Consider the following 16,525-nt stretch of genomic DNA (forward strand, 5'->3'; position numbering starts at 1 on the left):
ATGAACAATGGGAAGCGGAACCGTATACCGTCCTGACATCCGATTTCGACAACACGAAGGTCTGTCTCATCAGCAAAGATGGAGGGGAAACCTCAACGACAATATCCAGAGACCACCTTAAAAAGTGTGCCCTGACAAGTTTAGAGAGATTGAAACAGATCCAGGAACCTCCCCACCTGTAGAAAAGGAGAAAATGATACACACTGTTCTTGGCGATTTTCCCCAGTCTTGGACTCAGATAAATCAGGCCATCGTGGTACCCGTCCTAACGTTCCGTCAACCGAACCCACCAGAACTAACTGTGGTGTCAGATCTTCCAGGCCTGCAATCTCAGCAGATCCCGCCCGAAGATGCCATGCCAACCGTTGAACCGGCAAGTCCTCCCTCTGCTATCGGCGAATCTGCTGTACCCACTGTTGGTAGTAGCAGCCCTGAGAGCTCCAGCATGCCAGTGCTACCCAGACTCACTAGAAGCGTAGCTAGAAGACAGTGCACTACACCAGCGGTAGCAAGCATAGCAGGCCCTGTTAGACCAATAGCCACCCTGCAACTGCGGAGATCGACACGCAGCACCAAGAATCAAACTCCACTTCGCTACAAAACTTGGAGATAATAATGAGGGCTGCTATTTGGTTGAAAATGTTTGCGTACATATCTTTTGTTACAGGTTTAAAAATGGACAATGGAGTAATGGACAGTGAATTGCTCCAAAACTTTCAAAAGGGGACCCCTTTGTTTATCCGGGGTCCCCGCTGTCTCAACCACTGGACTGGGAGTCAAACTGCATGACCCAAAATTTGTGTAACGTTCAAGTGTCCTCACCTCCCATAAAGGGAAGCATTGCTATATAGTTACTGGTTCATAGCATTTACTTGTTTATAGTGTTTTAAAGTTCTGTGTGATTTCTACTAACGTGTGATGTTGTTTTTCTTTTCCCAGTCCAGGAGGGGGGGTTAGAGTGCAGTGCCCCAGAGTCCTGGTCGTTGCAGTACTGTTGCTCTGCCACTAAGGGGAGTGATGGTACGTCTGATGGCACTAAAGGAGTTCACCTGACCAGGTATCACACACACACTACACTTCACACTCCGGCCACCGGGGGGGGGGGGGGGGGGGAGGTTCTATTAGGCCACTCCTCACACTTTGGTAAAACTGGGGGTTGGACAGGAAGTTAGGCAGAAAGTAGCTGGGAAGAGCTCGAGAGAGGATCTGCCAGGGGTGGGATCCTGGCAGAGCCCTAGAACAGACAGAGCGTTACGGAGCCGTGCCTGAGCCTTACAGTGGCAGACTCCTAAGAAAGGACAAGTAGTGAGGTTTATTGTGAAGAGTGAGAAATGGGAATACAGCAAAGAGGCGATAGAACCAGAAGGAGTAGTGCCACCAGATCAGCAACATCCTTCTGAGGCACGAAGCCGGCGGCCGGAACGCCGAGAAAGTAAGACTTTAAGCATTACTTCAAACCAACAGCAGGACAGCTAATTATAGGTTGGCTGTCTCACCTAAAACACCTAGCAGACAATGGAGGCAGCTGTGGGAGAGGGGCGACTCTAGGGTCCCGGAAGAACTCCAGGCCTACCCCGTCATACGGGTGCGTCCTAGCCATATCACCTGGGGGACGGAGAGAAGAACATCAGAAACAGACAGCAGTTGAGGACTATCCCTTGGTGCTCAGCAGGGAGGGACTACAACACAGGCGCTAGAAGGTAGATACTGATTCCCACCTGAAAAAGGGAACTCTGGATGTGCCTTTGGACCGGCTGGTCTCAGCCAGCCCTGTTAACAGTGCTCTGGATTGGGGATCTCGAAGCCTTCAGTAAAGAGGTAAAGAGACTGCAACCCTGTGTCCGTTATTTCATCGCACCACGCACCTACACCCTTCATTGGACGCCCCTTAGCGGGGTCACGGACCGGGTCTAGCCACCGTGACAACCCCAGACCTGAGACAGAAGCCCGGTACCGAGTACCCCGCAGCCCTGCGTCTGGCGGCGCTTCACACACACATTGTACTAATTTTTATTCATATACACTAAATATTCTTAATTTTATCCAGTTTTCATACTTCCCTCCTTTGGATTAGTGTATGATTTTGGAAGTCCCATTATTCATAATTATGTGGTCATCTATTTTGGGTACTAATGTGTTGTATGGATGCTCTGTGGTAAAATGCAAGGATTTACCTTGAGCAAAGAGTGACAGCATTGCCCTTACACCCAAGTGACACGACTGATCTCAGCAGACTGGAAGGCGTCTCAGATACAGGGACGATTGTGGCATGTATAGACACCATGTCCTTTATGGCAGTGTTCACCACACTTTTGGCCTCTGGGCTGTGAAATAAAGCATCTTGTACCCTGCAACAGAATTTGTGATTAAACTATTTGAGTTTGTACTTTGCCACAATTTTTCCATCTTTAAAAGGCAGCTACCCCCACCAGCTTAGGGGCACTGTGATAACGAGCCCTTGTGCTACCATTTAAGTCATTTGCTCCTGGGCTGGTGGGACGATATGGTGGCATTTCAGGATGGGGAGGGAGTGTCATCTGGGGGATCCCTGTGGAGCGCCCCCACACCGCCGCAGGGCCGAGGGGTACCCGGAGCCGGGCTACTAGGTCTCAGTCCTGGGGTTGTCACGGTGGCTAGACCCGGTCCGTGGCCCTGTCTGTCAGTGGGGGACGTCCGGTGCAATAAGTGGTGTTGTAACGGTGCAGTTGTGGTGTGCAGGTCGCGGTAAATAACGAGGACACCAGGTTGCAGTCTCTTTACTGAAGATCTGAGTCCTCAGTCCAGAATACGGTTCACCAGGCTGCGCAAGTCCGGCCGGTCCAATGGCACTTCCAGAGTTCTCTTCACAGGAGGAAATCTGTGCCTTCCCCCTAGCGCTATGTGTTGTAGTCCTTCCCTGCTGTGCTTACGGAAAGTACCCCACAACTGTTGTGTCTGTTTCTGATATTCCCTCACAACTCGACTAGATGATGTTCTGCTAATCTTCCGTCCCTCCCTGAGGTTCGGGTAGGAACGGCACCCGTTTGACGGGTAGGCCTGGAGTTCTTCCGGGACCCTAGAGACGCCCCTCTCCCGCAATTGCCTCCCAAGACTTCATAGGTGATTTGAATTAGACAGCCCGCCTGAGACTGACTGTCCTGCCGCTGTTTGGAGTATTGCTTGAAGCTGAATGTTATTCTACTCCCTCGGCGTTCCGGCCACCGGTAGTGCGCCTCAGTAGGATGTTTCTTCGGTCTTACAGCACGACCCCTACTGGTATTTCTCCTTTTGCGTGATCCCATTTCTCACTCAGCACAATCTCTCTTCTAATCCTTTCTTGGGCACCGCCGCTACCCGGAGCAGGCACGGTCCCATTACGTTCGTTCTCGTTGCCAAGCCTCTGTCAGGATCCCACCCCTGACAGAGACCCTACTGTATCTTCCCCTACAACACCCTCTGCCACCAGGTGTTGCCTGGTTCCAACCCAGTCAGCTTCTGATCTAACTTCCTGCCTGACCCCCAGTTTACCCACTATGGTGGGGAGTGGCCTAATGAATAGCACCCTTAGCTCCCCCCCGGAGGCCCGGCTGTGAAATGTATTGGTGTCTGTGATACCTGATCAGATGAACTCCTTCAGTGCCATCGGACGCACCATAGCTCCCCATAGTGGCGGAGCCACAGTACTGCAACGACCAGGACTCTGGGGCGCTGCACCTGTATCTTATAATGGATGATACATTGACCACATCCTATGGTTGGGTGACAGGACCTCCTTTGAGTTATTTGTACAACAGCTAGCCTAATGACCTGGGTAGAGACAATACTTTTCTTAAACAATCTTAAAAAGGAAAGAAATGCCCCTTTAAAAGCCCCAATTTTCCATAAACCTACTGCAACCAACAGTATTGAGATGGGAAAGCCCTCACCCCACCTGCCTTAGGCTACGTTCACATTTGTGTTGGGCGTTGCGTCGGCGACGCAACGCATGCAAAACGCATTGTTGTGACGCATGCGTCCTTTTTTGGCATGTTTGACGCAAAAAAAATGCAACTTGCTGCGTCCTCTGCGCCCTGACGCTTGCGCCAAAAAACGCATGCGTCACAAAACGCAACACAACGCATGACCATGCGCCCCCCCCCCCCATGTTAAATATAGGGGCGCATGACGCAACGCAAATGTTAACGTAGCCTAAAAAAGGTATCTCAAAAAACATCAATTCCTTGGGTTATGGAGGAATTGTTGCAAAAATTTTTCCAGCATTTCATATGACCACACCTTAGGGAATAGATAATCACCATTAGTATCTGAACCGCCCACAGCTCCTGCCTATTAGGGTTCTAAGGAGAAACCCAAAAGTGGACCCTCTGGGTCGCAGCTCCAGAGCCCCCGAGGACGAGCGGACCAGATTGATCCACCCCCTATACAGGGAGTGTTAGGAGCAGGTCCAAGGGGGATGTAACCACAACTGCCGGAGCCAGAGGGACGACTAGGGTAAATCAAGGAAAAAAAGAACACGGGTCTCAAAAGGGAAAGGAAGGAAGACGGAACCAGGAAGGTCTGGGACAGAATGGCTGAGAGCTGCAAGAGGGAAAAAAAAAAAAATCAAGTAGTTAAGGTGGAACCGTTAAGGGATCTGGCTAAGAAAAACTAAAGATCCAAGAAATACAAGAGCGAAGGACTGCAGAAGACACTGAGCTGACAAGGCACAGACAGAATGGACGAGCACGTTAGGGGACCGCACAAAGAGCAGAGAACCAAACAGGCAGACACGGGAGGTGAGGACTGGGCAGAGCCAGAAGAACAAACAGACATGGGACATGGAGATGAGAGGACACCAGCAAGAATGCAGGCACCGCAGCAATGATACACAGGTGTTGTGATTTTGCTTTTTGCTCCCTCTAGTGGTCATTAGTGATTTGACTCTGGAGCTTCTGTCTTTTCCTATATCCTCACCTGGGCTGTTAGTTCAGGGGCGTTGCTATATAAGCTCCCTGGACCTTCAGTTCAATGCCTGGCATCGTTGAAATCAGAGCTAATCTGTTGTGCTCTTGTCCTATGATCCTGGTTCCTGTATTTCAAGCTAAGTCTGCTTCCTTGCTTTTTGCTTTTGTTTGGTATTTTTGTCCAGCTTGTTCCTATCTGTATCCTGACCTTTGCTGGAAGCTCTAGGGGGCTGGTGTTCTCCCCCCGGACCGTTAGACGGTTCGGGGGTTCTTGAATCTCCAGCGTGGATTTTTATAGGGTTTTTGTTGACCAGATAAGTTATCTTGCTATATTCTGCTATTAGTAAGCTGGCCTCTCTTTGCTGAACCTGGTTCATTTCTGTGTTTGTCATTTCCTCTTACCTCACCGTTATTATTTGTGGGGGGCTTGTATCTTGCTTTGGGGTCCCTTTCTCTGGAGGCAAGAGAGGTCTTTGTTTTCTTCTCCTAGGGGTAGTTAGATTCTCCGGCTGGCGCGAGTCATCTAGCGATCACCGTAGGCATGATCCCCGGCTACTTCTAGTGTTGGCGTTAGGAGTAGCTATTTGGTCAACCCAGTTACCACAGCCCTATGAGCTGGATTTTTGAATCTCGCAGACTTACACGTTCCTCTGAGACCCTGTCCACTGGGGTCATAACACACAGGCATCTAACCGCAGTAGATGCTGGGCTGAAATACCTGGTGGGCTCCGCCACCGGGTCACAACCTCCCAGGAAACCTAGTGGCAGAAGAAGTGCAACTGCACGTGCGAGAACCACTGTGAGCCTGAGAAGTCGGGCAGACAGCGGCGAGGGACAATGTTGGGGACGTGCCAGGTGGAGAAAGACAGGTAAATATCGGAAGATGGACCTGAGGATGTGACACTGCCCACCCACCAATACTGAAAGATAAACAGATACTGAGAGTGACACCCAGCTACCCCACTGTATACTTTATGAGCAGACAGACGTGGACTACTGTAGTGTATACTGTGGAGCCCTGTAAATAGTGTGAAGCTGAGCCTGTATATATCTAGTGGGGAGACCACACTATATACCATAAGAGGACTATGGGACGTGGACCAGTGTATACTGTGGAGCCCTGTAAATAAGTGTGAAGCTGAGCCTGTATATATCTAGTGGGGAGACCACACTATATACCATAAGAGGACTATGGGACGTGGACCAGTGTATACTGTGGAGCCCTGTAAATAATAGTGTGAAGCTGAGCCTATATATCTAGTGGGGAGACCACACTATACACCATATGTGGACTATGAGACGTGGACCAGTGTATACTGTGGAGCCCTGTAATTAAGTGTGAATCTGAGCCTATATATCTAGTGGGGAGTCCACACTATACACCATATGTGGACTATGAGACGTGGACTACTGTAGTGTCTGTGGAGCTTTGTAGTGAGAGCTGTGACAAATCACCTAAAGCCTGGAGATGGACACTAGGCTGCCTCCTATAGTGTCCATCTGATGCTTGCAGGAGCCGTTTGGACTAACTCAGAAGGAGAGCAGAGGGCACCAGCTCTGCCCGCAAACATGATCGCAGCACTGGCACTTCCTCCACCATTGTGTACGCCGCTGCAGCATACTGAATGTTGTGTAAGAACAAGCATAGACAGACTACAAAAATAAAGCGCCAGAGGCCATAAATCTCAGGCTGCCCCCACATTATGTAGCCGAGTGCGCCAACCGGAGGTCTGTCTGGTGGGGCAGATTGTCAGTCCAGGCCGGACCAAACACCTTGGAGTTAGCAATTGTTTCGCACCACCCTTTACAGCCATAGCTTTATCAATGGGAACAAAGTTATTTGAGGGTTGTTTTTTGGGAGAAACCCACACACCATACATCTTGGGCACCTGTCTAATCATAAAGATCTGGAGAATCATCATCATCATCATCATGTCATTTACCATATAGTGAATATGGAAAATAAACCCAAGGACAATTCTTTAATTACACATTTTTCACAAAGGAAATGGTTTCCCTGCTTTCTGGTGCCACACAACATGAGTGGCAGAGACACACTAAGGGGGAAAAATAAAAAAATAAAAATGAAAATAAAAAAAATTCCCATAATTAAGGTGTAAACTGAATGTGTTTTTAAAGTTATTGTTTAATTCAGGTAGCTGAGCCTGCCATCATGTGATGTATTGCAAAAGTTACAAACTGCAATGCACAATATTAGTCCCCCATGAAGCCCAGCCATATTCTGAGCTTCACAGGAAAGTGGCAGTGACAGGAGCAGGCCCAAGGCAACCCATGTGCAACCAGCAGTGCTGTCACTTGGGAGGGGGATGGGCATGGATTTATTGACTGCATTGCAACTCCTAATTGCTGCTGTCAGTAATTGTAAGCAACTTTTTGAAGGAAAAAAAAAAAAAAGAAAAAACCCAAGTCAGAGCTGGTGCCAACCACCATTACATGCACATACCAGCTGTGTAACCGCTCCACACATCCAAACCCTCCATATGATGGACCTAATTGGTCATCGGGTGGTCAGCATCATCAGCATGTATAAGAGTAAAGAAAATACTCTCTCTCTCTCTCTGAGAAGCACTTGCAATGTTTCCAGATTAGGGGTGGATATTGGCTAGAGCTTGTAGTTTGGGCGTTCCACTATTCAGACATTGAAGCCAAGTGACAGTTTAGTAAATCTGTCCGAATACCCAAACCGTTCTCCCATTAGGGGAGGTCAGATCAGCAATGAATACCTTGGAAAGATGGCCCAAAAATAGGAACCTGGTCAGAGTTCGGCCCAAGATGGAAAGCCGCTTCAGTAGAGCCCTTCCGCTTTCTTTTAAACCACTAGGTCTGAAGGTCATCCCAATAATAGAGGAGTGTAAAACCCATTTAGGTTACCTGAGGTTTAGCATCTCAGCCGATTTTAATAATTGGATTTTTGCAAACGTTGCCAAGTGATTAGTGATTTTATAATTTGACCTAGAACAAGAAAAAAAAAAAAAAAAAAAAAAACACACAACCTCATCCTACCCAAGATCACGAAGAGTGGAGACATTACGGGTCTCAGAATATGGGCGATTTTTTTATTTTATTTATTTAAACAAACTTTGGGATTCTCTAACCACTTATAAAAAATAACCTAGACATGTTTGGCGTCTACGAACTTATAATGACCTGGAGAATCATAATGTCAGGTCAGTTTTAGCATTTAGTAAACAGAGTAAAAAAAAAAAAAAAAAAGTCAAACAAAACAGTTGCAGAATTGTACATTTTTGCAATTTCACTGCACTTGGAATTTTTCCCCCCCGGTTTCGAATACACGATATGTTAAAACCAATGGTGACGTTCAAAAGTATAACTTGTCCTGCAAAAAAAAAAAAAGCCTCACATGGCTATATTGACGGAAAAATAAAAAAAAATAAAAAGTTACGGCTCTGGGAAGAAGGGGAGAAAAACAAAATACGCTTATACCTTCCATGCTGGGGCTGTTCCAACGGTGGCAGCTCTTACCCTCCCGGGGCTCACGCATGGTTGTATCGTCACACAGTCACTGCGCCCAGTCAGTACCGGCTTCACTCTCCTGACGACAGATGTATATGTAATGAAGAGTAAGTCAGGGCTGCGGCCGCTCCCTCACCCAGTCTTGGTCACATACATGTCTGAAGGAGGAGATGACACCAGTGGTGATTGGGCACCGGGCTCATGTGTCAGATACAAGCACGATGCAGGAGGAGTGCGAGTGCCGATATCGCTGGAGCAGCCTGACAGGAGAGGAGTATAGGATTCTTACTTTTAGGGTATGTGCAAACGCTGCGGATTTTGCTGCAGATCTGCAGCAGTTTCCCATGGTTTACAGTATAATGTAAACCTATGGGAAACGAAATCTGCAGTGCACATGCTGCAGAAAAAAAAACACGCGGAAATGCAGCGATTTACATACTGCAGCATGTCAATTCTTTGTGCGGATTCCACTGCGGGTTTACACCTGCTCCAATAGAAAACTGCAGGTGTAAACCCGCAGCAGAATCCGCGATAAATCTGCAGGAAAAACCACAGTCGTTTTGCCCTGCGGATTTATTAAATCCGCTGCGGAAAATTCCGCAATGGAATCCGCAGCGTGTGCACATGGCCTAAACAAGGCCAAAAATGGGGAATGATGGGAGGTTGTCCTAGTAGTGGAAAACTCCTGCAATGATGGGCGTGCTGGTGTAAGACACTTCATTCGTTAGGCTTCATGTACCATTCAGTGATTTGCATGCATCTTCCAACATTCGCGCCTCCAGAGAGGTTACTGCGGTCAGAGCCGGGAGTCACGCAAAGTGTGAACATCTTTGTGCTTCAGGCTCAGAGTGAAATCCTGAGAAGCAGAGACACCTTCGTTCTACGTCTCTTCTCACCCAGGGTGCGAGGAGCATCAATGGCTGTGAATAAGGCCTTGTTCACACATTCAGTATTTTGTAGCCAAAATCAGGAGTGGAAGAATCAAAAAAAAAAAGTTAATAGGAACATCACCACTGTTAGGGCTAGCGGAAGGCACCAAATAAGCAAGAGTAAGGTGCGTTCGCAGCCCGGGGTCCACCGTGCAGAGATGGAACCTGCTGCCAAGTAATAACAGACTATATGGCGGTACAATGTGGATACACACGGGTTAACTTCACCCTGTGTGAAGGAAGCGAACCCTGTTGCGTCACAGGGCCGCCTTACCGCACCAAGATTGCAAGCAAGGAGTCTCAGAACTCAATCCCAAGACACAGGATTTGAGTTCATATAGACCTCTTGCGCTCGACACCGCAATTGGGGTGTCAGAGTGAAAGAAATAATAAAGATGCACGAGAGTGCGTGCGGTGCCGCACTGGCGGACGCCACTAACCACCCAGGCTTGGGTCAGGAAAGCGCTGTGAAAGTGCACGGCGCCGCACTGGCGGTCACAGCAGTTAGACGCTGTTTTGTGTGTTACGTGCTGATGGCTAAGTCGGGCGCTAGATAGCAATCATCCACAAGGGAGGGGATAATTAATGAACGACTTTCACTCATCAACACACACGTTTACAAGTTTACACTAGCGCATGGCTCATGTGAACATTTTATAGTTGCAGCATGTACAGGACCTTCCCAGAAGGACCAATGGGAGGCTGCCACAGAAGTTGAGCACCTTCAGGACCTTCCTGGAGGACCAATGGGATCTGCTGCAGTATCTGAGCATGTGACCTTCGATCTCCAACGGGAGATCTTGCCCTGGGCATGCTCAGAAGGGGAAAAGCAGGACTTAGTCCCAAAAGCATCTGCTAGCTGCTGCCCAGCACTGGCTTCAATGGCAGAAGCTGGAAAAGCAGCAGTAACCCTATGCACAGAGTGAGACTGAGCAAGACGCTGGGACCGACGTCTCCGCTGAGCAGCCTCCACTGCGGCTGGAGAAGAATGGGAGACCGCAGCAGACATGGTTCAAGATTCCCCCTGTACAGCGGTGGGAACTCGACTCCTAACAACCACTTCTGTATTTATAACCCACTCCTGGTTTTGGTAACAAATACTGAACATGGCCTTATAGAGAGGAAAAAAAAAAAAAAAAAAGAAACTCTTGGCATGTTGGAATCATTACATTTTGCACCAGAAACAATTACTAAACCCAACAGATTCTTTCTCCCCACCCCAAGCAAAACAAAAAAAGGGGAAATAATTTTATAGCATAAAATATAAATACCTGCACACCTAGGAGGCATCTCCAGACCCTGGCATGTCGCTCAGTGGTGGTCTTGGGCAGGTAAGTGTAGGATGTCCAGACTCTACACAGGATCATTTTTAGGGACTTGTCCTCCTAATGTTGATGCGACCAAGTCCCCCAGATCTGGGCGGACTCCTCCATAGAAGACGTAGTCAGCACAGGAGTCCTAGGCGGAGGTTCAGAGCCAGCAGCACGTTCTTCTCTGCCATCAGTCAATTATCAGGCCATGGCTGAACACATGCAAACTGAAGAAGAAAACTAACGTCCTCAAATCGGTGAAATATTCCAGTACAGTAATTATAGCAAAGAGCTAAGTTATTCCAGTGTCCATGGCAAAATGGTGAAACCCAGCTCCATATTCTTCAGTACACCTCACCAGTAGCAGCCAATTTACTTCATCCTACTGCTACAAGGTCATCATGCCAGAGCACCAAGGCCAAAAAGAAAGAGTCCTAGAGAATCGGGGAGCAAGAAAGTCTAAGCTTAGTTTGAGGTGCACATCTTGGCTCTCAAGGTCCATGTACCAGCAACAAGGCCAGGATCACCTGCAGAGATCAATCAGGGCAGCAGCTACTGCACGAATGCTGGAGTATAAGTAGGGTGTGGTACCGGCCCATAGGTCACAGCAGGGGCCAATCAGTCCTGAAGAGCAGCTGGACTGTGCACACCCATTTACCTGGATGGGAGGTACCACAAGTCCCAGCCACGTTAGTAACCTTGGCCGGGCAGTGACTGTACCCCAGTGGTGCCTTCCTCAGAGTGAGTCTTTTGGTGATAGAAGCCGAGCACGGTAAGAACAATGATGAAGAAAAGTGTGAGGACCAGACGAGAGCGGTTCTTCCACCATCGTTCGTTCAGATGGAATTTTTCTATGTAGATTTGCTTCACAATCCGCATCAGAAAGCTCCATGTGAATAGACATTACGGTCATGTTCCAATGTAGCGAAACCGCGAATATTTATTCTATTTTCAAAAATGTAGCCACAGTTAAAGCAGCAAAGTGAATGCGATTATGGGGAACTGGCGGAGGTTGTGGCACCGGCCATTTCTGTGCGTTTCCCTCTCCAGTCTGTGGGTGAGGCTGAGAAGCCCATGTATTTCACTTATTAATACAGCGCCATTATTTCCACACCCCACTATTTCTGCACTAAAAAAAGCTTAAAAAAATGCATCAAATCTGCACCAAAAAAGCTTAAAAAAAGGAGTCACCTACATCATTTTTTGCAGAAATCGGAGCAGATTGTTTTGGTCTATTGTGGCTCAGAATCCTGCAGATAAAGCAGCATTTCTACCCCTGGCTTCAGGCTGTAGTCACACACGCAGTTATTGCTGCAGCTTTAGTGACTTAGATCCAATATTGGCTGCAGGTCCTAAAGAAAAGGAAATCGAAGTCGTGATCTCTCCCTTAGGCCGGCCTCACACTAGCGAGTTTTACGGGCGTATGAGCGCATAAACTACGTCCATAAAATACGCATAACACACAGCCCAATGATTCCCTATGTCCCAGCTCCTATCAGCCGTATTTTACTGATCCGTATTATATGGTCTTGTACGGCCGTAGAAAATCCCAGCATGCTGCGTTTGTCACCGTATTGCGCAAAAAAATCGCCAATGAAAGTCTATGGGGCGAAAAAAATACGGATTCCACATGGACCAGCAGTGTGACTTGCGAGAAATACGCAGCGGTGTTAGTGAAAAGCCGGTAATTCAATTGCCGGCTTTTCATTTCTCCTGCACAAACCCGACAGGATATGAGACATGATTACATACAGTAAACCATCTCATGTTCCCTTTTTTTTTGCATATTCCACACTACTAATGTTAGTGGGCTCCCGCGCAATTTTCTCCGCCAGAGTGGTAAAGCCAGTGACTGGTCGCTAATGTTAGTCTATGACGAAAAAACGTATCCAGCAAGAACTTTTGCTGGATGCGTAGTTTCGGCAAAACGACGCATTTGCGACGTATTGCAGTTAACGCTAGTGTGAAAGTAGCCTTACAGCCAGGAGCTGTGCTAAAGCACTCGCTCGTGCCTGTAAACCCCAGGTACTAAAAGGAAATCTGGGTGATCTGTAGTTACCTTGAGTTGCGGTGAGGCGCCCTCTGCTGGATGTCCTCATATGAACTCGAGCGTGGGAACTTTTCCAAGGCTCCAGTTCATGAGGACATCCAGCAGAGGGCGCATTGATTTACATTGTACTGTACATCACAGTGCAGTTCTGCAGCAAATCCGCATTGTGTGCACATAGCCTTAACCCTTCATATTGTGTCCCAGTGTGGCCTCGTGTTGCCCCTATGATGTCATTATGTCTATTATTATTTTCATATATATTTAATTGGCAAAATAAAAACGTTAAACATTTGGATATAAACTTTTTTTTTTTTTTTTGCTTTATGTCAATATTTGCCACAATTTCTAACAATTTGCTCCTCCATCAATGGAGGGCTTGTGTTTTGCGTGGCAAGCTGGCACTTTTATTGATACAAGCACAATGGTTTTGTCCGTATAGGTTTTTTTAATTTAATTACCGTATTTTACAGCAGAGTGGTAACCAAAAGAATTGCAATATTGGACATTTTTTAATTTCCCCCATTACCTTGTTTTCCAATCAGGTTAATTAATTTTATATTTTAGTAGATGGAACTTTTAAAAACGTGATACCAATATTTTTTTATTTTTTTTTTAATGGAGGAAAAAGCAGTAGAACCTGTGATCACCTCATTGCACATGACTATATACTGCAATAACTCAGTACATTATTTTATGAAAAAAAATTGTTCTCCTGTGAAGCCTGTGACCAAGATCACAAGAAAGGAAGCCTTTTCCATCAGTGCTGATAAGAATGTCTGCTTGGCATAGCGGTACGGCAGCTTATAGCCATTTGTGTACATCTGGGAGTCATCTGTATGGACAATTCTTTTGTTTTACATTTATTTGTCATCCATAGTGGTTTGTTTGATACTTTCTGGATCCTAAATGTGGCAGGCCACTCTCTCTGTGTATATTATTTGAAGGCGACAGCGAATCTGCCCGTGCTGCTTTATCCATTAGTGTCTAACATACGTACACGAGGTTACCTTACTTGGTCAGATTCTGGCTGTTTCTAGCTGTGATTTACCAGCAGAGTTCGTTCTTCGTGAGGGGCACACTCTTGGGTCGGGGTCACACGCTCATCAATACCGGACACTGCCGCCGGCACTCGGCACCGGAGTGTGTGGCTGCGTAGAAATACATGAACGCTCCGGTCCCGAGAGCCGGCGGCAGTGCCCGGTATTGATGAGAGACTTGTGCGAGTTTTTCGCATTGTACACACAAGTGTGACCCCGGCCTTGTAACTCTCAGAACTGACTGGTTGCTCAGCACTCACCGAGCAGACAGGTTTGTGTGAGGTTCCATTAATTGATCAGCACTTTTGTTCTTGGTGTTGGTGTTGGCTCGGTGAGGGATTTCCTTCAGGGTCAGATAGGTTAGCTGACATAGAGCGGGGGCGCCATATCGTCTCCGCTGCCAGGCAGGACAATCGCCAGTATCACTTCTATCTCCCTAACTTCTATCCTTGTAAATTATGTCTTGACCTGGCATGGAAACACTGTTTCTGTCTGACCCTCTCACCATTCCTGGTATTGCTCCTAGATGCCTTTGATAATTTTTAAAGAAATTCGATAAAAGTAAATTTTTAGGTTTTATAACTGTATCAGACCTTTTCAAAGGGAAAATAAACTCCAGCAAATGTGGCGCTAAGCACCTTAGGACTTTTTGAATGCATTCACTTCGAGTGAAAAATGTTAATAAAAATTCATTTATTTTCTCAAAACAAAAAAAGGGAAAGAAAAAAATAAAATAAAATATACTTTTAAAACATTTTTAAATTACAGTACAACACGTTTTGGCTGCTATTTTTACAGTGCAGCCTTCATCAGGTAGCAAAAAAAAAAAAAAAACCAGGCAACTCCCACATGTACTTATGCTGCTATCAGATGTAAACCATTCAACTGCGGCAAGAAAAACGAAATCTCAGAGCACTAAAAAATACTCGGCGGACCCCCAAGCGTGCTGGGGAAATCTCGAGTAACGAGTATATTCGCTCATCACTGTCTACCACCCTACCCGTGCCCTCCGCTCCGCTAATGACCTGAGGTTATCATCCTCAATAACAAGAACCTCCCACTCCCGTCTCCAAGACTTCTCACGTGCTGCGCCGACTCTTTGGAATGCACTACCCAGGAGAATTTGATTAATCCCCAATACCCACAGTTTTAAGCGTGCCCTAAAGACGCTTTTCTTCAGACTGGTCTACCGCCTCAACATATTAACCTAACTATCCCTGTGTGGCCCATTCAAAATGTTCACCATAACCAGGTTCCTCGCATCATGTTCTCATACGCTTCATACAGTTAATAGCCTCTGTGTCTGTACTGCTACATACTTAGGCTTCCGTCACACTATCAGTATTTGGTCAGTATATTACATCAGTATTTGTAAGCCAAAACAAGGAGTGGGTGATAAATACAGAAGTGGTGACATGTTTCTATTATACTTTCCTCTAATTGTTCCTCTCCTGGTTTTGGCTACAAATACTGATGGAAAATACTGACCAAATACTGCTAGTGTGATGGCAGCCTGAGGCTGATAACCGGTTCATGCAGCTTTACATGAACACCCGAGCCTTACACTATGGCTGGTCTGAACAACGAAAGCAATTGTCACCATCCACCTCTCCTGTCTCCCCTTTTCCTCATAGTTTGTAAGCTTGCGAGCAGCAGGGCCCTCATTCCTCCTGTATCTGGTGATCGGGGCCCTCACTCCTCTGTATCTGGTGATCGGGACCCTCACTCCTCCTGTATCTGGTGATCGGGGCCCTCACTCCTCCTGTATCTGGTGATCGGGGCCCTCACTCCTCTTGTATCTGGTGATCGGGGCCCTCACTCCTCCTGTATCTGGTGATCGGGGCCCTCACTCCTCTTGTATCTGGTGATCGGGGCCCTCACTCCTCCTGTATCTGGTGATCGGGGCCCTCACTCCTCTTGTATCTGGTGATCGGGGCCCTCACTCCTCTGTATCTGGTGATCGGGACCCTCACTCCTCCTGTATCTGGTGATCGGGGCCCTCACTCCTCCTGTATCTGGTGGTCGGGGCCCTCACTCCTCTTGTATCTGGTGATCGGGACCCTCACTCCTCTTGTATCTGGTGATCGGGGCCCTCACTCCTCCTGTATCTGGTGATCGGGGCCCTCACTCCTCCTGTATCTGGTGGTCGGGGCCCTCACTCTCCTCCTGTATCTGGTGATCGGGGCCCTCACTCTTCCTGTATCTGGTGATCGGGGCCCTCACTCCTCTTGTATCTGGTGATCGGGACCCTCACTCCTCTTGTATCTGGTGATCGGGGCCCTCATTCCTCCTGTATCTGGTGATCGGGGCCCTCACTCTCCTCCTGTATCTGGTGATCGGGGCCCTCACTCTTCCTGTATCTGGTGATCGGGGCCCTCACTCCTCCTGTATCTGGTGATCGGGGCCCTCACTCCTCCTGTATCTGGTGGTCGGGGCCCTCACTCTCCTCCTGTATCTGGTGATCGGGGCCCTCACTCCTCCTGTATCTGGTGGTCGGGGCCCTCACTCCTCTTGTATCTGGTGATCGGGGCCCTCACTTCTCTTGTATCTGGTGATCGGGACCCTCACTCCTCTTGTATCTGGTGGTCGGGGCCCTCACTCCTCCTGTATCTGGTGGTCGGGGCCCTCACTCCTCTTGTATCTGGTGATCGGGGCCCTCACTCCTCCTGTATCTGGTGATCGGGACCCTCACTCCTCTTGTATCTGGTGGTCGGGGCCCTCACTCCTCCTGTATCTGGTGATCGGGGCCCTCACTCCTCCTGTATCTGGTGGTCGGGGCCCT

General features: G+C 47.8%; 1 protein-coding gene across 1 annotated transcript in view; it reads right to left on the bottom strand.

The window, feature by feature from the left end:
* Window positions 1-11,186, bottom strand: part of LOC143793313 (uncharacterized) — a 436,629-nt gene extending 425,443 nt beyond the window's left edge. The window contains exon 1 of the mRNA XM_077280181.1: window positions 10,618-11,186. The gene's annotated coding sequence lies outside the window, so the exon portion shown is untranslated. The remainder of the gene's footprint in view (window positions 1-10,617) is intronic.
* Window positions 11,187-16,525: the final 5,339 nt, after the last annotated feature.

This window comes from Ranitomeya variabilis, chromosome 1 (genome assembly GCF_051348905.1).
Source record: "Ranitomeya variabilis isolate aRanVar5 chromosome 1, aRanVar5.hap1, whole genome shotgun sequence".
Taxonomy (NCBI): Eukaryota; Metazoa; Chordata; class Amphibia; order Anura; family Dendrobatidae; genus Ranitomeya; species Ranitomeya variabilis.